The sequence below is a fragment of the Cavia porcellus genome, unplaced genomic scaffold (genome assembly GCF_034190915.1).
Source record: "Cavia porcellus strain 051 isolate PalLab524CR breed Dunkin Hartley unplaced genomic scaffold, mCavPor4.1 scaffold_20, whole genome shotgun sequence".
Lineage (NCBI taxonomy): Eukaryota > Metazoa > Chordata > Mammalia > Rodentia > Caviidae > Cavia > Cavia porcellus.
Genome location: NW_026947503.1, coordinates 64,881,165 through 64,903,981, shown reverse-complemented (window position 1 = coordinate 64,903,981; position 22,817 = coordinate 64,881,165). Strand labels below are relative to the sequence as shown.

At 51.8% G+C, this 22,817-nt stretch overlaps 2 long non-coding RNA genes across 2 annotated transcripts; one reads left to right on the top strand and one right to left on the bottom strand.

The window, feature by feature from the left end:
- Window positions 1-10,660: 10,660 nt before the first annotated feature.
- On the bottom strand, window positions 10,661-14,298 carry LOC134471838 (uncharacterized). Its single transcript, XR_010041536.1, has 2 exons — window positions 13,301-14,298; window positions 10,661-13,037 (listed from the first exon to the last, which is right to left on the bottom strand). It is a non-coding gene; the product is annotated as an uncharacterized LOC134471838 (long non-coding RNA).
- Window positions 11,886-18,735, top strand: LOC134471839 (uncharacterized). The gene is made up of 4 exons (XR_010041537.1): window positions 11,886-12,251; window positions 16,552-16,640; window positions 17,303-17,458; window positions 17,572-18,735. It is a non-coding gene; the product is annotated as an uncharacterized LOC134471839 (long non-coding RNA).
- Window positions 18,736-22,817: the final 4,082 nt, after the last annotated feature.

Genomic DNA, 22,817 nt, shown 5'->3' with positions numbered 1-22,817 from the left:
GGGCGTGGAGCACAATGGAGTGAGTTTGCAGTTTGTTTCACTTGTCATTTGTTTCTTGGGAGAGGGGTTCTTGTTTTGAGGGGCTTTTAATATTGGGAACCAAACCTGCTCTAACCCTGGGCTACACCCCAGTTCCTTTTATTTGTTATTCTTTTTGGGGGCGAGGAGAAAGGTGAGTTAAGTTTAGGAGGTGGTAATCTTTTTCCTTTTCTCCCTAGTGGGAATGACAGCCAGGGCCTTGTGCATTCTAGGCAAGTGGTCTGCCGCTGCGCTGCTGCCCCTGCCAAGGACGCGGCAGTTTGGAATTGCCCAGCTGACACCACAAGTGATGTAAAGTGACTAGTTCAGTACGTGAGTCTGGAGTTCAGGACAGTGGTCTAGACTGAAGTTTGAAACCTTGGAGTCTCTGGCACCCCAGAAACCTCAACAGGAGTGTTTAACCCAACCAGATGTAAGGTTCGTGGACATGTGCTATGGTTTGAACAGGGACAGTGTGTCCCAAAGCCTGTGTGCTAAAGGCTGGGTCACCAGGAAGCTCAGCGGGAGGGGTGGAACCCTTAAGAGGTGGCCATGTGAGAGGTCCTCATTCGGGGGAGCCCTCTCAGGGGCTGTGTGAACGCAGCCTCTTCCTTTCTTCTTTGCTTCCTCGTTCATGACACAAAGGTTTGGCCAGTCAGTGCCCTGGGACCACTCAATTCTGGACTGGAAAAATTGCAAACCGTGAGCCAAAATAAACCTTTTCTCTTCTTGAGTTAACTCTCTCTGGCATTTTGTTACAGTGGTAGGAAACTAATATCTTTGCAGGTTTCCTACATGTCCCAGGAATTTGGAATACACACCCCGTTATTTCTCCTTCTGTATTACGGCTCCACCTTCTTGCAGGACTCATCAGTATCACAGTCAGAGCTGTGATTTCCCTTCTCGCCCTTCATTCTTGCCTCTCGGTTTCACATTTCGAAGGCACTTTTGTCTACGTGAAATACATGCAGCAGAATTCCTGTAAGTTTGGGACTGGAAAACTCTGTTCTTACTGATGTGAAGGCTATTGCATTTTACATTCATTTTGGAGAGATGCTTTTGACAAGAATGCACTCTGGGTTAGCATCTCTTCTCCCCAGACCCTGAGGAGGACACAGAGCCCTGCCCTGGAAACCTGAACGTTGTCTCCACGGTGCTGTCTCACCAGCTTTATGAAAGATCTCTACCTTTGTCTCACTATAGTCTAAACAAATGCGTATTTCTTTTTCTTGTGATTGTTTTTGTGGGTTGTTGGATTTAATTAGTCTGTGAATTGAGGTGTTTTACGCATAGCTATTGTCTGTCCTTCAGATGTCATCTTCGGTAGTCAACTTCTGCCCTCCAGGGTCTGCACCAGGACAGAAATCCCCGACCTTATTCCCCGCCTGCATCTGACCTGAGAATGTCTTCACCACCAATTTTCATTTTGCTGGTCTCTCTTCAGTTAGGTGTCAGCTGCTGCTAACCTTTCACCTATTTTACTGTAGCAACCATTACACAATCCTCGTATATAAATTTCATTTTGATGTTAAACCTGTATTGTTCGATAACTTTAAGCTGTCCCTTTTATTTTTCTGTTGGGGTCTGTGCCTAGATCCCCAACCCCGCAAATACATGCACGGTGATTATATTCAAAGACACAGTGTGGTCTTCAGGACTGCAGGAGGAGTGAGATCCTCAGCAGAGCTCGTAACTGTGCAGCTGGCGGACAGTGGGCAGCCCGTATTTAATCAGAACAAGCAAGGAGCTGAGTGAACAATGGAGCAAACCTGAGCAGGATCTTGGGAAGGGTTCAAGGACCCTCAGAGCAATAGACGGTGCTAATTAAGGAGAACTATCCAGAAAGTCCCCAGGTGGCCTCAGCTGTGGCCTGTCTTCCTCCTGAGGTGTCTCCTCGTTTCTCAGTTCAGCCATGCCTGGGCCACACCACACCCCTGACATGTATTCAGCCTCAACGGTCTCCAGTATTCCTCTATTTTATACTCTGTGTCTGACAGTTCCAACCCTGGCCATGTTGGTGAGTACAATTCTGCTGTCTGTTTTTGCTGGCTTTCCTTGTGTGTTTCATGATTTTCTACCCTGAGTTACTGTCTCTTGGAATACAATTTGGGGAGGTTTGTTGAGGGCTTAACTATTAACTCAGGGCTGCTATGCACTACAGTAGGGTTTACAGAAGGTTGTATGGATTCAGGGGCAAACCTGCAGGGCCCCAGAGGGATTCCTACAGGAGCAACAGCGTTTGCCTGCTCCATCCCAGTGATGTGAGGCCAGCAGTTACCGCTCCCAGGAGCAGGGGACCATATCCCAGCTCTGCCTGGATTTCAAGCGAGCACCCTTGAGGTCCAGCTTAGTTACGGCCCCCCAGTACGTTCTCCTTGGATCAGCCTGGGAAACCAAAGACGGAGCACAGGTGCAGCAAACGGCCTCAGGGCTCCCCTGCCTCCAGCCCACTTTCTATTCAGGGTCTACTTTCACTGAGCTTCTGGGCCCTGTGTATGACTTCCTAACAAGGTTTATCGATACACTATAATATTTTGTAATACAGCACACTTAGCATGTATAAATAGAAAAATTGGCCAGGGCATCTAGTCCGGACTGTTGACTCCTAAGTCCTTTAATGTCTTTACCTTAAAAATCTGTCATCTATCCATATGGGCTCACTCACATTGAAAAAATGTTGCTTTTGCAAAATCTGCTTCCTTTTCGTGTTCCCACAGTTTAGTTTTTCTTAGCGTATCTAGAAAGAGAAAAAACCCCAAATCAAAGAACAAAAGCCATTCAGGAATCTCAAAAGGGTAAGAAGTAAATGAGAGATGTTCTGAATTAATTCTTCGGCCAGAAGTGGGAGGTTTCTCCCATGCACTTTTCTGGCCAGGGTGAGCATGTTTTAAGAGGCTGAGTCAGGACAGAGATCGTCCTATCGCCATTGTGGCCTCTCATCAGAACTCCAAATTCGGATCTAGTTCTAAAAATCGCACACATTGAGATGTATTTTTTGGAGCCATAGGGTTCTGTTAAGGAAAACATTGCTTTGAAACTCATTTTTCTAGATTTTTGTATCAGAAACACTATAGCCAACCTTGGTTTATTGGATTTGTGTTTCTGCTTGGAAATTCCAGCAATTTTGAAATCCTTGCTTTCTGGTTCAAGCTGATCTTTCTCTCTGATACTTTTGTTGAATGCAGGGTGGAGGAGAGGGTGGGTTGGTGCTGTTAACCACCTCTCTGTGGTTTAGGTTTTTAATTTTACTACTGTAGCTTTCTAGACATGTTAGATGGATATAATTAGATTGTGAATGGCCCCATTAGCATGTATACTTATCGAACTACTGATAGGATCTGAAAATGTGAATCCCATGTTTTCCATACATCATCAGATCTTTATTAATTTAATTCCTCTATGCAATTTGGTGTTCCATGTAATTTTGGTCTTTGAGTATCTTTAAGTATAGTTCCCAGTCTCCGGGTACCTGCTTCTCTCCTGTCTTACATTCACTCAGAAGTACGCAGGACAATTTTCCACTCAGATAAATGAAACAAGCAGGAAAGGCAGTAATGAACGCTACAGGTTTCTTTGAAGCACAGTTGGTTCAGATTTGGAGGAAGTTTTAAACAGAAAACCTGGCTTCTTAGCATTTGATCATTCTCCTAAAATATTCTAATAGCAGTTAATTATCCACACTTATTAATTCCTCATGAAAACCCAGTCAAAATATTTTGGTCTTTTCAGTCTTCCATCAATAGCAGCTAAATCCTTTTAAATACTTCTGTTTTGTAAGTTGTGTGATTAACCTGAGAACATTAAACTCTCTTCGACCTGTGTGCTTCGTTTTTCGGACCTTTAAAACTACATTAGAACATGTATGATACTGTTAAGTCAGAATTTTCGCTTACAATGTTTGATTCTGCTTGTGGAAATCTGAAAAAAAAAAAAAAAAATGGGATTGAAACCTGAATCCGCGGGGGTTTGCTTCGCAGCAGGATGAGCAGTAACGCTATTTGGCCACCAAGAGGCGCAGCCGGACCCTCGCGTCTCCGGCACCAGCCCCGGTTTGGCTCCCGGGTAAGAATGCCTTTCTGCTAGGAGCTGCTCTTATCACCGCGCGCTAAGCAGAACTCTGTAATCACCCAGAGGCAGCGAGGAAGCCGGTAAAAACAAACCAATAAACGCCCTCAAAGACCTCAAAAACTTCTGAAGAATGTTCAGCTGCCGGAAGGCTCATTTCCAAATACAAACAACCACGGAGAAAGCAGAACTATAAAATCCCCTAAGAGAGGCACATTTAAGATGAAAGGCAGAGACCAGTAAAATAAGCCTGGAAAGTTTATTAGAGAACCAGCGGCTGTGGAAATGCTGCTGATTAACCAAGTGTTTTCCAAATAACCCTTTCTGTTCCCATTAAAGCCAGAGAACCCGCTTCTGCCCAGGACTGGCCGGCTGTGTGCACCTGGGGAGCGCTGACCCTGGGAGTATGAGTGTCAGCTCGGTGACCCCCTGGTGGTCCTGGAGAACCCGGGCTCTGCTCAGGGAGGGGTGAGGGCTCCCTCCCTGGGAGTCTGCCATTCCCTGGTGTTCAGGCAGTGATGCAGTGTCCTCCAGATGGTAGTAACGGAAAGCAGTGGTCCCCACAGTGCCCCACCAGCCTGGCGAGCTGACCGCACACTTCTGGGGGCACCCCTGCCTCCAGTGCCCTGCCAAGCTCTGTCCCCACCCACCTCCTCTCCTTCACTCCGCTCCCCCGGGCTGCCCTCTGCCTCTGCCTCGGGTGTGGCAGTGGGAAGCATCCCATGTCTTCCCTGCTGAGCCGGGTTTGCGGACATTATGGGACAGCAGAGGAGGGCCTGTTAGGGGCTCAGCTGTGTCCTGGAAATCCCTGTGTCTGTGTTGTTTTGCCAAAAACTCCCAGCGTTAGAGAAGCAAAAGTACAAAAAGACAGGCCCCTGGGGTGGGTAGGTCTCAGTTCCAGCTTTCCTTGGAGGACAACTGACCAGAGAGGGATGCAGCAGCAGAGGGCGCTGTGACCGGCTGTCACTGCTGCTGAGGGACCCTACATGAGCTGGGGGGGCTCCTCGCTGGAGCGCAGGAAGCTCCTCTCCTGGGTGCCACCTGTGGCTGTGAAACAGGACTCAGGAAAGCCAGAGCAGGGACCTCACGGATGTGACTGAGGGAGGTAGGCCGTGTGTGCACCCTTTCTGGACGCGCTCCACTGTCAGGGCCACAGCAGCTTCCTGGGCTTCCGCTTCCCCTGCTGTGAACCTGCAGATGTGCCCTTGTACGGCAGCCACCATGCCTGGGGTGTCACTCCCGGGACGTGCTGCAACATGTCTCCCCTGTCCCTGGGGCTTACTTTCCTCTTTTCTCTGTGTGTTAGGGAATGCTAACTCCCTACAGTCAGCCCTGGAGCCTGTTGATAAGATGACAGAGAGGGATCGCTCTTACTGCCAGCAGGGCGCTGGCAGAGCAAGGCCCTGCCAGAGATTTAAGTGTGGGGTTCCATCAGGCCTGCTAATTGGGGTCCTGATTAGGATCAGTGATGCAAGGGTGTGGGAGGGTTGGGCACAGTGGGCAGCACAGGGGGGTCTGGGTGTGGACGCCAGAAAGATTCTGGGAAGACACAGTTAACAGACACTCCTTGACTTTCAATGGGATTATAACTCAACAAAGCACGTTAAATTGAAAATGTCCTTAAGTCAAAACACATTGACCCCTGAGCTAGTTTAGCAGCCGCACAATGCGGTGTCAGCGCCGCCCAGTGGCTGTGGCCCTCTGTGACTGCAGGGCTTGCTGGGCAGAGGTGCTGTCCCCACTGTCTCTGTCATAGCCAGACAGCTCCACCCTGTTTTCTTATCTCTGCTGATCTGTCTGCTCTAATCCTGTTTTCATAAGCATAAAAGGCCACCTTATCTAAACAAGTAAGACCAGCTGGGGCCCTGCAGCTGTGGGTCTCTCCAGCCTCCTTCCCAGTTCACTTCTCACCCCCTCTTGGAGCCTCAACCTGTCCAGTCCAGAAACGCCCAGGGACTGGATTCTGGTGAGTGGTCACTGTCCCCACTTCCCAAAGCCATGGCTGTCTTGCTGTGGAGTGGTAGGGACCCCGTGAATACCCCGAGGGCTCCTGCCCAAGCTGCTGCCTCTCCGTCCCCATGTCAGTCTCCAAGAGTGGATCTTCAGTGGCAGAAGCTCAGCTGTCTCACACAAGCACACACACACACACACAGGCGCACATCACCATCGGCTGGACTAGGAGGTAAGGTGACAACGTGGAGCTGTCTGGGGGTTCACCCGGGCCACACTCCTGAGCTGCCCTCTCCTTCACAGCTGGAGGTATTGACCTCTAAGATGCTCTCCCGGCCATTGCAACCAGACACCAAAGTACCCGGCACCCGGCTGCCCCTTGTGTCCATCAGCCCTGGACCACTCATGGGTTCCAAACAATCCGGGCGCCCATCCGGGAGCCTCTTGGACTCTTACCCTCCTCCATACTCCCTGTGCCCCGGAGAACCAGAGCTGATGCCTCTTTGTGACCCCAAAGCCCAGCCACACCCCTGTCTGTACATATGGGCTCCCTGAGTGTGTAACCCTGGTCACAGGAGTCCTTGTGTCCTGGTCTCCTTGTCTATCACCATGGTGACAGGGCAGGAAGAGGTGTACGCTGGTCCGCAGGGAGACAGCAGAGATATCCAGAGAGAAGCAGATGGAAGGGAGCTCCGCACTGCCTTTGCCAGGACACTCCAGACAGAGGTGACAGAGAGAGGGAAGGGTGGGACCCTGCAGCCACCCTACGCCCTCGGGGAACAGCTCCAGAAAGCCTGAGTGGTATCCAGGTCCCCCTTGCCATGACGGTGGTGGCTTCCCACGCAGGAACCCAGGACTGTCAGGCCCAGGAGGGAGATGGGAGATGTCATGTTGGGGCCTTGCGGGCAGAAAGAGGCCCAGGCCTGGTGTGGGGTATGTAGAGGTTGACTGAAGAGTTCAGGTCATCCCAACTCCATCCCCAGCCCAGCGAGCCTCCACCCCCAGGTCCCTCCCTAGAGAGGGCACCCTGAGGGCAGCTGAGGTGCTCCACCCACTGCCTCAGTGCACTTCCTTGGGGGAGCCCCCAGAAAGCCCCCCCCCACCGTGGGTAGCAGAGCACAAGTACAGAGAGGAAGCCCCAGTCCCTGCAGACAGGGGCCTTGGCCGTGCCAACCTGGTAGAAACAGACTGAGCCCCAGAGTATGTGGCCCGCACCCTCGAAGGCCTCAGAAGAGACCCAAATAAGAGCGCCTACAGGTGCCTCAGTTTCCCCGCCCGAGTTGGAGGGGCCGTGTGCCTTCCTCCCAGTTGCTTCATTCTGTTTATTAACCCCAGATGTGATCCCCGCCTGGAGGAAGGAGGAACCGCAGTCTTAGGAAGATGAAGTGGATTGTAAAGGGCTGCATGTGTGTGAATCAGAACTTGTTTATGAAATCTCATCATCAGAAATTAGCTCCGAGGCGGACTCGGGAAGTGCGATGTACCCAGCACCCCTCCTGTGGAAGCGGTGGGGGAAGGATGCAGGGGGCCTCAGCGCCCCAACTTTCCTGCTGCCTGCAGTGCTGCCTGTGCCCTCCGGCTTTCTGACCTTTCCTAGTCAGATCTCTTCCTCTCCCAGGGTTTCCTGCTTTATAACGGAGAGTTTTCTGTGCTTTTCGTAATTTTAATTTTTAACCACTCTGCAGTGGCAGACAAAGAATTTCTTATAGTGGTTTCCGAGCACATCCTTTGGCAAAATAAAGTCATTGCAGGTTAATTAAGAAATTTAGAAAATTCTGTCATAGACAATTCTGTGCCCTGAGAGGAAAGGTAATAATTAAGATGGATTCTGTGTCATTAGGGTCGTTTAAAACACCAGCTCTCAAAAAAAAAAAAAAAAAAAAAAAATGGAGATGATAAAGTTAGCGGGGAGAAAATGCACAGCTGAGCTGGTTGGATGAACTGACCTTGTTAGGGACAGGAAAAGTCCTCCGCCCATGCCAGGCTGTCCCAGTGATCTCTGTCCCCAGCCCTGGGAGGTGGCTTTGGAGGGCCACAGGGTCTCTGTTCCAGGCCCTCTAGCTCACAACTTCCTGCAGCCCCGGCCTGGCCCAGGTTGGCACATGGCAGGCCCCATCTGGCCTCTCGGGGACAGGCAAGATGTGCAGAAACACAGAGTCAGCATCTGGAGTGACTGTCCCCCCTGCGGCAGGCGTCCTGTGAGGAGGGACTGGGGCGGGGCTCTGCCGCTCCCTGGAAGCCCTTCCTGTCACTCTGCTCTCTCCTCTGGGCTCAGACCTAGGTGCTTCGTCCCTCGGGAGACACCCGGCTGGGGGACCCAGTCTCTTAGGACGACCCCCCGCCCTGACTGCCTAGAAAACCGTCTTCACCCCCCTTTGCTTCCTGTCTTTCCTGTCCAAAAGGAGGTGGAGTGAACAGCAGGCAAGCATCACAGAGCCGTTTCTGGGCCACACTCTGCGAGGTCTGCTGGGGGCTACGGGCCCCTCTCTGGGACTCGGGTTGAGATCATCCACTCTTCATAGTGTTTATGCCTCACTTGGACTTCCCAGACAATAGGATGCACACTAAGGAATTCATGAAACTCATGCTTTATTATGATCTGGGGGAAATTCTTCACACAGAAAAGTTGCAGAATGCAAACTCCTTTCCCTCTGACATCACTGGCCACAGCAAACACAGGGAAATAAAGATAAAACTCTCACTGCCTATGACCACGGCCTGATACTAAGCCCTATTCTCTGCCAGGCTCCTCTTTGACACCTGATCTCCTGTGGGTGTCACTTCTCACAACCCAGGGTGACAGACAGCATCCTGCAGCTGAGGACAGAGTCACAGCCACCATGTAACTTGCTCAGGGTTACCCAGCCTCTAACTGGGGGAGCTGGAGTTACCCAAATCACACACCCTCTGATTTAATTACTATAAAAATATCCCTTATGCTAGTGCTTGAGGTCGCTGTCCCTTCTACTTCTTCTAAATCCCTGTATATTAGCTAGCTTTCTGCTGTTCTAACATAACAGGAAGGCTGAGTACTTTATAAAGAAAACGGGTTTATTTAGCACCTAGATTTGGAGGCTGAAAGTCTAGGCTCCATGGATTCAGCCTCCACGGAGGGTCCTTGAGCTGGGTCCCAAAACAGCAGACTCAGTGATCTGAACACCCAGCACTGGGCCCTGCCTCTTAGGACCAACCACCCGTCCACACCACCAAACTGGGGGCCAGGCTTGCAGCACACGCTCCTTTGGGGGACGCACTCAAGCCATATCCAAACTGTAGGAGCTTGGGATAAGTGAATAAGCTAACTTAGTAAATGTCAGTGATAGAGGCCAGAGAGGGCTTGATGTTAAACACAGCTCCCAGCCTTGGCATGGTCCAAGGCCCCCGGTGTGGCAGCCTGGTACCCCAGTCAAAGTGAGTGGAGCAGCTGGGTTGCTGCAAGGGGGCAGAGATGGGCCTCAAGAAGGAGGACCTGGGTTCCATCCCCAGCACCCAGGACAAACCGAAGCAGCAGCTGATCACCCACTGCTCTGGGGGCCAGAGTCCTGGGGGCTTGCTCAGGGCCCCCTCCGCTGGGCCCCACAGCAGGCGCTGCGCTCACTTCTCCCGCTTCTGGTGTTCGCCATGGCCCTTGGCACTGCTGGGTGCACCTGTGCTCACTCCTAAGCTCCCCTCTGACCTATTTGATCTCCCCCTGCCTCTAGTCTTCTCCCATAGGTACCCGTGTCACACTGGACTGGAGGCCCAGCCATACCTCAATGACCTCGTGGTCCTTAAAGTCTGCAAGGACCCTATTTGTGAGGACCCACACCGAGGCCTGGCCGGGACCTCGTACCCTGGGGAAGGACACTGCGTGTGTGACCTGGAGTGCCTTTGCCAACTCCTCCTCGCTTTGTGTCCCATCTCAGCCTCTGAGGACAGCAGGGTCTCAGGGCCGCCCTGGCCCCCTTTCCGGCTCTCAGTGGTCAGTCTCCTATCAGCCCAGCACCAGCTGCAAGGCTTCCCCCAGCCACGGGCCTCTGAGGTCTCCTTTATCTCCCGCACACCTCCCAGCCCTTGGAACCCAGCTCTGCAATCGCCCCCTGCACCCCTGCAGGGACAGGGACCTGTCCCACCCCACCTCAGTGCAAAGCTGCTAAGATCATGGGGCCCTTTTCAACTGTGCCTTGGGGCTGGGACTCCTCAGATGACAGGGCTGTCCCAGAGGGTGGCTGTGTTCTCAGCCTGTCCCCTAAACCCAGACTGTCCCGTCTAGTAGAAGTAGCAGGTCCATTGGAGGTCGGGGAAGCAGGGTTGTCCAGCCTGAAGTGGCCATGTCATGTGGGTTCGAGACCAAAGAACATAGCCTTTCTCAGCTGTGGAGGCTGGGTGCTCCGGGGGTGCACAGAGAATTTGGCTTTCTGATCCCAATGGGAATTCGCATATGCACAGGACAGGACAGGACAGGACAGGCCTGGAGGGAAATTGTGCTGCAAGACCTGGTTCTCAGGCTGTGTGGGCCCGCAGCGCCATCTAGTGGGCTTGGGTGAAAGTTCCGGTTCTGCTGACCTAAAACTGCAGAGGCTGCTGTGAGCCAAAGGAGACTGTTGCAGTCAGGGGCTGTGAGAACAGTAAGAATCAGGACACAGAATTTATAACATTATTTTATGATAGTCACCCAGAGCTAAACACAGGAAGTGCAGTAAATCTGTGCACAACACTAAAGACCCAGAATATTCAGCCAAGGGCCTGGATCCCACAGCACTGTCCTGCATGAGTCCAGATGAAGACCTAGAGCCCATGACAGTGCCTCCCACGAGTCCAGCTAGAGGGTCAGAACCCACTGAAGGACTCACATCAGTCTGTTTTACAGATATGCACTGGGAAGGCCCAAAGGTCAGCGGTGGAAGCTGGAAAGTCCATGCCAGTGGGGTGAAGGAGTTGTGCTGGTAGGTTGAGGGTTCTACACTGGAGCCGAGAAGTCACACACATAATAAGGTCCAGGGCTGCCCTGAAAAGCACCATGGCCATTCTCAGTGACACAGAGGTCCCAAGCTCCTCTGATAATAAAAACAGTCGAGTACATGCCAGGAAGCCACCATGGTGAGTTTGTCCTGGAGATTAAACAGCACACACCTTCCCCTCTGGAGCCAGGAAATGATGCTCAGAGTAAGGACCAGAGCTCCCCCAAAGTGAATCACTGCCACCTTCGCCAACAAGGTCCCAGACTCCTCTAATGACGATGGTCGAACTCACACTGGGGAAGCTAGTTATGACAACCTCCTCCAGGAGAACCAACAGCTCAAACAGCAACACTTAGGAGAACCCACAATGCCTTACTCTTCTCCATGTCTCTATTTATGCTGGCAACTTTCCTCAGGTGGAACATCTCTGTTCAGCACCACGCTGATTTAACTCAGCTGGCATTAAGTTGACCACCAATTTTTAATCCATAAGAGACCAGGGTAACTCGGTCTGTGTGGAAGAGGTGAACCTGGATGGGAAATCCTGCAGGGCGAGCTTCTTAGGTGGCAGAAACAAGTGGTCTTCAGCCCCAGCAATGTCACCCAGTAAAGCTTTCACTCACCACCGGGGCCCTGGGATGATGGATGTTCCACAGACTCTCACACAACCTCTCAACTCCCCAGCAATAACACAAATTCTTCCTTCTGGGTCTGGTCGGCGGAGGTTGCTGTGTGTCCAGGTCTAACCTGGCCATGGTTCATGATGAAAGAGAAATGGGGAGCAGCCCTTAGCACAGCAGCAGGCTGAAGGAGGCTGTGGGCGAGCTGGTGCCCCACTGTGCAGGGAAGTGGGTGAGGAAATAACCATGTGACTTCACAGCTCTCCTCCTGCCCTCCGCCCTGCACATTCAGCTGGTCACTTGGCCTGCAGGCCTACGCTGTAGTGAGGAGCTCTAGGCACCTCAGAAGAGCCCAGCCTCGACAGCTTCCAGCATCAACTTGGCTCTTCCTTCCCCTCTCACCTTACCTGGATCCTGTGCAAACTCTTGGAGCAAAGTAGATGGCTGAGGAGCCACATTCTTTTGTAACGTGGTGTCCTAGTTTGCTGGGGCCCAGCCGAGGTGACCTTTCCTCCAATTTCCACTCACATTGCTAAAGAGTGAATCAGCCAGAGGACAAACATGTGGCTTCTCGGGTTTGCACCGCAGCTGAAGAGCTACTGAGCAGAAAGAGACTGTGCTCATCCCTACTGAGCTCATCCCTATCAAGCATCAGTAAGTACGTGTCACAGGGTTAGGAGGCCTTTTCCAGGATGTGGGATACTGGGGCTCCCAAGCCAGAGCTCACAGCCTGAAAGTGAGCAGGGTGATAGATACAGAGGAGACCCTTTCACAGTCTTCCCTGGCTTAGATCTGGAATGTTCCCCATATACTGGGTACTAAAGGCTTACTCCCAGGTGGTAGAAGGTGGTGAAACCTGTAAGGGCTGAGACCTCGCAGAAGGTCCCCAGGTCTCGGGGGAGTGGCCTTTGTGACCAGAGATAGGGTCTTTCCTCCATTTCACTTCCATCCCGGTGACATAAGGAGCTTTCCTCTGCCATGTGCTGTGCTGTCTTCCTCCAGAGTCCCAAGGCAGTGGAGCCAATAGGCTGTGAATTGGACCCTACACAGCTGCGAGTTGAGATGGACTTTTCCTCTCTGTAAAGTATCTCATGCATCTGTTACAGTCACAGAAAGCTGACAAACATCGTGTCCTAGGCACTGTGATGCTGACTCAGCCCCCCGGCGGTGTGTGGCTATGTGGATGAATGGGGGTTTGTATGGGAACCGAAAGTGACAACTCTGAGGAGACAGTGGGGTTCAGTGTCTCAGCTGGGAGCAGCATCTTCCTCGAGTGCCTAGTCCTGGGTTCTCAGAAGCAGGGGGAAGGTGCATCGCCGTCATTATATCAGCACTGATTCCCACAGAGCTCCGCATAGCCCTAAATGCTTCCTGTGTGCTAGGACCGCAGACTAATGAAGCAGGCATGACTGTCGTGCTCACATCTAGATCAAGACTCTCAGGCCTAGGGAGAGAAAAGACCTGCAAACAGTGCATCGCTGAGGCAAAAAAGTCACATTCCAGCCCAAGCTGGGTACACAGGTAGAGGATTAGGATCGCCCAAGCAGGGGAATTGTTTGAAGGAAAACAACAGAGCAGTTCTCTGTGGCCCCAAGTTTTCCATAGGTAGATTCATGTGGGTGGAGCTGTTATATCAGTCCCTGTTTTACTAGGGAAATAATATGACCCAACATATACAATGCATAAGAAATCACAAGAGTGGCTTACAGTGTGTGGTCAGACAGAGTCAGAGGAGGTCTGCCGAGGGGGTCTGCATGCCGAGGCCTGGGGCTCACCGCAGTGTCCGTGCAAGTCCGCATCAGGAGGCCATGGGTCTAGGACAGAAGGTAAAGATTCTGCCCTGGGTGGCTGAAAGATCTGCACCAGCAGCCAGAGAAGCAGCGCTGGAGGCCAGGAGAGCACGTCCAAGCTGCAGTCGAGGCCTGGAGCTGCTCCGAACAACAGAAGCAGCCCGCCCTTCCTCACCTTCCCTTTCCAGTGTCCAGGCAATGAGCTGTGGGGCTGCACCCTGGGGTGCAGAACTGCCGAGCTTTAGTTAGACTTCTAACCTTCTCGAGCTGACACGGTCTGTCCGCCATTACATCTGTAGATACAGGTACTGCCGCAGAGAATTACAGACGCAGCTACAGCTACCCTAATATTGAAATGATAGTAAAAATAACTTTCCGACTCTTATACATTGATGACAACGTTCAGTGTAGGCATTACGAGTCCCTTTCACAGATACGGAAATGCAGGTCAGAGACAGGAACTCACTTAGCCTCTTGTAATAGGAAGTGGCAGGGTTAGATGTGACCCCCAGTAGCTCAAGCTCCTCAGCTAGGAGAGATTCCGGGGACTCTGGCAACTGCCAGGCCAAATGCTCTGACATGCTCACCCTCCCAGGGATCAGAGGCCATAGCTACATGACTTGATTTGGGACTGGGAGCAGATCTGGGAATTGAACCCAGGGCTTTTACACCGAGCTGCATCCCAACCACCTTTATATTTTTTATTTTGAGAGCAGGTCTCTCTTGAGTTGCACAGTTGCCCATTCTGGGCTTGATTTGAGATCTTAGGATTAGGAGCCTAAACCATGGCGCTCAGCTGACTACTGATCTTTGAGTGACAAAACATCTCAGAGACAGCGGTGGTGAGCAAAGGGCTGAGGCACTGTGAGAAGGAGTTGGGGACTCAGCTTCCAGGGCCCCGAGGGGCCTCTCAGAGCCTCCTCTCCCTCCCCACCTCCTCCTTCTCTTCCTGGAGCCAGAGCTGGCCAGGCCCTGGCTGTGGTGTTGCAACAGCTGTCTGGCTCCTTATCAGAAGGTGAGTTTGCTCTGCTTTGCAGTGGCTTTTATCAAAAGATAAGGCCAGGCCACTGCAGAGGAGGCTGAGGAGTCGTCTTTGCTGATGCTGTCTGGTCAGGACAGACAGACGTCCCAGCCCTGCACCGGTTCTGGAGCAGAGCATGCACAGCGTGACTCAGTCACACCCCAGTATCACCTCCCCACTTCTCTCTCTCCAGCCCTGATGGCAGAACCGAGTTGCTTCCCCAGCACGCTCTGGAGACGAGGTCTGGAGGTCCTGGGCTGGGTAACTACAACAGCCTTCTTACGGCAGACTGCTGGGTCAGAGAGCCATGCTCCAGGCGACACCCTCTGCCCTCTACCCACACGCACACCTGACATTCGCTCCTCAGTGTGGGAAACAGGCAGGGCCTGGTTCCCTCTGCCAGGCACAGGAACAGGTTAAGGTTGGCAATGCCCAGCCCAGCCCCCATGGGTCTGTTCCAGAAACCATGACCTGCACGGAGTGGCTCACTCGTGCCACGTTCCTACTACGGCTCCCGGCAGAGGGAAGGAAGGGGTTGGTCCTTCCCCAGGGCTGTGGTCAGGCCCGGGGGGGTGGTGAAACATTAAGCAGTGAATTCTGAATTCTGCTGGGGTTCATAGGTCAGTGGGCGCTGTCTTTGGAGAGGGTAGTCACTCCCCTAGTATCTTGGGTTTGCTGCCCTAGGAGAGGCTGCTCTTCCTGGCCTCTGGTTTCCTGTCTCATCTGCTCCCACCCTGTCACCGCGCTCCTGCCATGGCACCATCTGCCCTCCTGTGACACAGCCAAGAGGACCAGCAGATGTCAGTGCTGTGCTCCTGGACCTCCAAAACTGTAGGCTAAGTAACTCTCTTCCTACCAATGATCCAGCTTGCAAGATTTTGTTAGAGTAGCGGGAAATGAGTTCATATGCACGCAACGAAAAATAGGTAGAGAGGAAAAATACGCCAGGGACAAACCCAAGACCCAGTTCACTGGGTGGGTACAGAGAGGCACTGGGAAACCGTGCTTCGGTCAGGTCAGGCCTCACCATGGAGCTGCAGTGCTGGACCCCTGGATTGGGCCTTAGCGGGTGGACAGGAGTGGGGTATCCAGTGAAATGCATCCGGCAGTGAGTCGCAGATGCCCCGTGCAAGGTGTCAAAGAGGTCACTGCTGATACCCAACCTTAGGTGGAAGGCCCTTCAGAAATCCTGAAGATGGGGCCTTGAGAAGGGACCGAGAAGGTGGATGTCAGATACTCGAATGTGTCTTGTGTTGATCTTGCTTAGAGTGGAAATGTCCCCACCAAAAGACTCCCTTTGTGCCAGGCATGGTCTCCCCTGGACCTTGATGTACACATAAGAGACCTTTAGGAAAGCTACTTACCAAGGGGCCGACCTACAGCTGGGCTTTTCTGTTTTTCTGCAACTTACTTTAGCCAGAAACTCAGAACATGTGTTGGAGCGCCAGCCATGGTACAGGGCCCGAGGTGTCCTTCGAGAAGGAAGCCTCAGGTGAGGAAAGACACAGACAGCCCGAGATCCCAAAGACTTTCCAGAGCTTCCACGCCAGCTCTTGACTGGCTGCCTCTGAATTCTTCTGGAAGAGGAAAGAACCCCTTGCTTGCCTCATGTGTGTGGCCCAGTCATAGGCAGTTGGAGCTTACGTGACCGAGTAAATGACACAGGACACAGGACCAGAGAAGTACGTGTCTGCCACTCCAAGGGCAAGGCCATCAGTGCCGGTTGAAGTCAGAAGACAATGAAGAAGTGCTCTTAACATTTCCGAGGAGGACTGCCCCCTCGGTATCCTCCTATCCTTCCTCCTTTTGAAATCCTTTGTTCCTTTAAGACAGAATGGAAGGAACCCACCCTTCCCTTTCAGCCCCAATGCTGCCTTTCTGCTGAGACCCCCCTCCCCAGGATGACCTTCTCCTTCCCGCCTCTCTCCAATCTCTTCCTCATGATCTCACATACCTCCAAACTTTGTCTTCCTGGCCTTTGGGTGGGGGAAGACTTCACTTTTTTTTTTTTTTTTGTCTTTTTCGTTTTTATCGGTACCAGGGATCGAACTCACGACTGCACACTTGCAAGGCATACGCTTATGCTTATGCCTCTGAGCTAAATCCCCAGCCCCTAAGACTTCACTTTTGTATTATTATTACTTTAGAAGAGCTGGGCCTGGTGGCACATGCCTGTAACCCCAGGAGACTGAGGCAGGAGGATTATTGCAAATTCAAGACCAGCCTGGGTTACAAGGTGAGCTCAAGGCCAGCCTGAACTGCATAGCGAGACCCTGTCAAACAAAAGCTGTAGAAGACAGTCTTGTTAGCAGGGAACTGCAGTTTCTTCCCTCATTCACTGGAGACCCTCTCTGGGAAAGCTCAGCAGGGTCCCAGGGCTTGCAGGGTGGTTTCCCAAGCCAAAGGGGCAGGGACCCCAGCCTCCATCTCAGTGATGGAAGGTATTGGCTGAAGCCTCCCAGTCATGGTTTTCTTTTTCCAGGAGCGGGACCATGCCCTTGGACACATAGCCACTCTGCTGAGTGCAAAGCCTCAGGAGAACATATTGTTTCCACTGCCAAGTCCTGGCTTTCGGGACACCTGAGGCGACCTCGTCCTCCTGATGCATAAAGGACACAGCACAAGTGTCTCTCATATAGTGAAGCTTTGCCCACTGGTAAACAGTGAATATCTTAACAGAAAAATAGCTAAGGAAGTGATTCAAAAAAGACATACATACAGGCCATAATTTAACATGTGTTAACACTGTGCAATGAAAAACACAGAAATGGAATTCCATGCCCTTTCCTAGGTTGGCCAAGATAGAGAGACAGCTACTCAGTGCTGGCGGGAAGGAGAGAGAGGGGACTCCTCCCGTCAGGTGGGCAGGGCACTGTATTGTTTTGTTTGTCCCCAAAGCCTTGCAGGTCTTGGTCTTCTCCTCACAACGCTGGGATGCTACGGGAGCGGCCTGATCTCCGGGCAGAGCAGGTCATCTCGGCCGCCCCTGGGGCGAGGGCCAGCTGGAATGAGCGGGTCTTCCGGTCACTTCTGGACACAGGAGATGCTCCTGGGGTATGGCCCCTGCTTGCCCTCTATTGAGAGGATGAGAGTGAGGGAACCCACTGGAATACTTAGGCCAATGAGAGGAGCAGCTTGTAGTGTCTGTCTCCTTTTCCTTCCGACAGACAGTCCCGAGGCACGAGGGCCCTGTGTGACCAGTCAGAAGCGTCCTCAACACAAAGCAGGGGTTCTTCATGCACGATGACCAGCCGGATACCGCAGTCCCCAGTCTGCCCCTCCCCCGCCTCTCTTTTCCTTTCATATAGATTTCTTGCTCCTCTGGGACAGCACCCCACCCCTAATGCAGCATTCACCCTTTTGCGGGGGGGGGGTTCCTACTGGAAATCAAATTTAGGGTGTTCACGCCGAGTGACATGGTTGATAGACTGCATCAACTTGAGAAGCCTAGAAGCTTGTCAGTAACTCAGCAGCTCTCCATCCTGGGGCATAGAGGACACACCCGTACTGCTCTAAGATGTTGTTCATTGTGTTGCGAAATTTACAAATTTAAGCAGGGGGCCAGGGTCCCCCATTTGTAGACATCTTGAGCCTGTGGAAGAGGAGGGCAGGGAGATGCTGTGGGCACTGCACCCACCCAAGGGCCTTTAGCCTGCGTACCACATGAGGGAGGAAAAGAGGCTCGTTCCTGCTCTTGCTCTGGCTGCTTTGCTGTCTTCTGCCAACTCCAACTGTTGCCCCTGTGCCAGGCCACCCTGCCGCGGAGCCAGCAGATTGCAGGCTGAAATCTCCACAAACCGTGAGCTAAATAAACCTTTCCCTCTTCAGTTTAGGTGTCAGATATTTTATCTCAGCAACAAGAGAAAAGTAACCAAGACACTGAGTTACATCCCCAGCTCTTTTTACATTTTTTATTTTGAGTCAGGGTCTAAGTTGCTAAGTTGCCCAGGCTGGACTCAAACTTGGGATCTCCCTGCCTCAGCCTCCCAGAGGCCTGAGATTACAGGCATCCAACTCTATACCCAGCTAGTATCCACATTTAATACTTGCTCACACTTGGTTTTATAGGAAACCTAGAAAGGTAGTAAAACAGTATAACTCTGCACAAGCACGTGTGTGTGTGTGTGTGTGTGTGTGTGTGTCCTGGGGACTGAGCCCAGGACTTTCCACATGCTAAACACACTCTTTACCACTGAGCTCTGTCTCCAGGCCCTGGAGAGGCATTTGTCAATGTACATCCAACTGTAAACATATGAATATATTTTTTTTTTGAGGCAGGCTCTCACTATGTAATTCAGGCTGGCCTTGAACTCCCTATGGCCTCAAGCTCATGGCAATCCTCCTGCCTCAGCCTCCCGAGTACTGGGATTATACGTGTGTGCCACTATGCCCACCTATACTCTTTTACTGTGGCAAAATATACATGAAATAGCTGGGCATGGTGGCGCACATCTGTAATACCAGCCCTTGGGAGGCTGAGGCAAGTGGATCATTGCAAATTTGAGACCAGCCTGGGCCACAAAGTGAGCTCAAGGCCAGCTGAACTGCATAGTGAGACCCTGTCTCAAAAAGCCAAAAAAAAAAAAAAAAAAAAAAAAAAAACAAACCATGAAATTTAATGTACACATAAAGTAACATAAAATTTAACATTTTAACTGCCTTTCATGTGCGCCAAGCACCATGAAGCACATTCATGTTGCTGTGTGACTGTCACTGTTTTCTGTGTCCAGAAATTTCTCTGCACCTCACACCCTGTGCCCATCAACCCATTCCCCAGCCCCCTCAGCATGGGCTGGTGTCCGCCTTCCTACCGTCTGCGTGGGTGGACCGGGCGGGTCTAGGAGGCTCCAATGATCCGAAGAACTCAGTGCTATCCTTCTATACCCTCCCGATTCTCTGTGTCCTGTCCTAGAGTCCATCTGCGGCCTTGAGATGGATCACACTCGTTCACATACTGCAAAGCATTTCCCTCTCTGCTCATCCAGGGGCACTGGTGCTGTTTCCCTCTTTACCACTGTGAATAGTGCTATGAACTTGGATATTCAGATGCACTTAGGGTTACCTGCTTCTGATTCCTTTTGTATCTACCTGTTACTTGGAATGACTAGATCATTTATAATCTTATGTTTACTTTTTAAGTAACTGCCACCCCTCAGTGACTGCTTCATGAAACATATGTGGACTTTCTAACACAAGACTCTCCTTCCTGACAAGTCTTTCTAAGGAAAGAAAAGCATGTGTGATGCTTTTCCATGGTTAACATTTTACTATGCAATCTTTACAAGCATTGGTACTTCTCTGTTGGTAAGTATATACATAGCATTATATATATGTACATATACATATATGCATAGATATGTGTATTTGTATATATATGTATGCATACAGAAAGCTCAATACATTTTAGACAAGAAACACACAGCAAAAGTCTTGAATGACTTCCTGAAGATGATCAGCCTAGCATTACCTTCTCAGGCAGACATTTGTGAGGTCCAGCAAGTGTCAGCCAAGTGTCCGTGTGTCTCAGAGGTTGCTGGGACTAATAGAGTCATCGGAGCTGAAAGGAGCACTGGACAGCCATGTGCCGGATTTGTCCTCAGAGTGTGACGTTTGGGGCATCTTACGTTTTACCCTAAGTGTGGAAGAGAATCTGGCTGACCTTGGTCTCTGTGCCTAGGTGGCACCTCTGTGACATTTCCTGGGTGACAGGGTGTCTTTTGCTGTTCCCGGGTGGCCACAGGAGCACAACGGATGCAGAAGAGCACTTTTGCCTCCAAGCTGAGTCACAGCGGGACCTCTTAATTCCCACCAACCAGGTGACTGCCACACCAGAAAGCCCAGACTGGAGGTGTGGCCCTGGACCCATGGCCTCCGGGAAGGGCGGGAGGCTGGGGCAGGGGTGCGGACAGTGACCCCATCTGACACACACAGCACACCACCAGAGCTCTGCCACCACTGGCACTTGGCTCAGCGTCCCCAGCCAGGGTCACAGATGGCGTCCAACATGGAGGCCCAGCTCGCAGTGTTTGGCCTTGTGGTGGTGTCAGAATGACACACATTCAGGAGAAACTGGACTTTAATTATGAATTTCGCTCTTTCTCCAGCTCATGGTCTGTGGTCCAGGTTTCTTAGGGTGCAGGGCAGGGACAGCCACGCGATCACAAGGGAAACGAAGACCGGGCTGTGCTGCTGAGCTCGAGTAGGGCAGGCAGATTCTGTGTGTTGTCAGCTCACGCTACTTTCGCGTGACATCTGTCCTTTGTACGGGAGCGCAGTGGGAGCGGAGAGCAGGGACAGTCCCTGAGAGACCCAGCCCTCACCTCTGGTCTGCTCCTCAGGCTGCTTCCGACTGGGGTCCTGTTGTTATACAAAAGCCGCAGCCCTGCCCCCACAGCTCTGCTGAGTTCTCTGAGCTGTTCCGGTGAATTACCAAACCCACCGGACCCACATGGAGCCCCGCGTTTGTAGTGCCCTGTTCAGAACAGGAGGGCCTTGGCAAAGGTCCCTGGACTGTACTGAGCATCTGCAAAGAGGACAGTCTAGGGGGTGAAGTCTGGCCTTATTCCAAGCGCAGTGTCATTTGTCATTTAACCCAGTCACTCTGGCATCTGTTAGTTATTATTTTTAATAAGCAGTGGAGATTTAGTAGTGATATGTAACAAGAAATGTTAAAATAATAAAACGTGCTTCCCATTAGCACTTTCATGAAAATGCCACGAAATAGTCTGTGTCTGGAGAGGTTTGTGAACCTGTGTGCTAAAGGGCTCCCTGAGAGCCAAGCTTGGGGAGCCATGTACAGTCCACTGGTAAGAGCAGCAAGGAGGTGAGTTTTGCAGAAATGCAAAGAGCAGAGGCTGAACGTAAAAGATGCTTTCCAGGTGGGAAAGGCAGAAGAGCAGCGTGGCTCAGAAAGCCTTGGTTCCCAGTAAGGAAAGGGAGAATTAATCCTCCATCCGGCTCTTCCCAGACAGAATGTGGTGATCACAGAGCTCCTAGGTCCCATCGGTGGCGTACAAGGAGCTGGGCACCGAAGGTCTTGTACTCCAAGTCTCCAGCCCTGCTGCCCTTCCAAGGGAAGCCTGAGCTCCTCCTTCTCTCCTTCTCTCTCTTTTTTTGTCTTTGCCTTGTGATAATTCTCCACACACTGACCTCCATCAGCAACCCAAGCATGGATGTCGCTGGAGCCTGGTGCTCTCTGTCTCTGTCCCTGTCTCTCTCTCTCTCTCTCTCTCTCTCTCTCTCTCTTTCTATCTATCTATTTATCTATCTGTCTGTCTCTCCCCACCCCACATCCGGCCTCCAGTATGACCCTGCTCATCACTGTGGAATGCTCAGACTAATCCTAGCTGGAACTAGAGGACAGAATGTCAAGTGCAATAAGCCAGACACAAATGACAAACACTGCATGTCCCTCTCATATGCAGGAGCTGGAAAAGTGGATCTCAATGTAGAAGAGAATAGTGACTGCCACGGGCCAGGAGGGAGAGAGGGGAAACGGTAGAAGGAGGTCAGAAAACAGCTGCCGGAACCCAGAGTGAGAGGAGGGGCAGATCGTAACCTTCCGAGGCACAGCGGATGGCTGTGACTCACCGCCTACTGTATGCTATCTGAAAAACCAGGAGAGGAGGCCTTGAGCTCTCTGAGCATACAGAGATGATAAGGAGCGGGAAGTGCTCACTGCCCTGACTTGATCCAAACACACTGCAGAAAGGTATCGAGTTAGCACTGCGTAGCCCATAAAGAGGTACAATGATCACATTCATTTAAAAATTAAGAAGTATAATTTAGAAAAGAATGGTGCTTGGGAGCCTTTGCTCTTGTGGTGGAGATGGAATATGAGACGTAACGAAGCTATCTAAAGCCACAGAGCAACTAACTGAGACGGCCTAACTCTCATCCTAAACTTTAGACCCAGCGCCTTTCCTGGGGTGCTGGGAGGAAGGGCAGTCAGGGTGAAGCTGAGAAAGGCACCCTGCTGCGGTCTTGGTGTCAAAAGGGACCAAGTCTGTCCTCCAGGAGCAGGACCAGGGTGTGGCTTCTAGGACCTGACAGCCCCCTTGGCCAGCACAGTACTGGTACTGCCTGGAGGTGGGAACCTTTGCCCCAGCAGTGAGGAGCTGAGTGCAGCCAAAGAGCTGGAGAGCTGCTCCCCACCGTTCCCAGAGCACACGAAACAGACCACCCAGACCTCAGACCCAGAGCCCTGGCCTCCGCAATGAGAGTTACCATCAGCTGCTAGATTTGCAGTCAGGTGCTGCACAGTCATGAAATCCCATAGGAGGACTTTACTCTGCAAAGAGCTCGGCTGCTGGGGACCCACTGGACCTCAGCTTTTTCATCTGTGAACCAGGGATGCTGGTCCCGGGCACTCAGCTGGTTCCGCAGGAGGCAGGGAGTGGGGAAAGACTGCAGA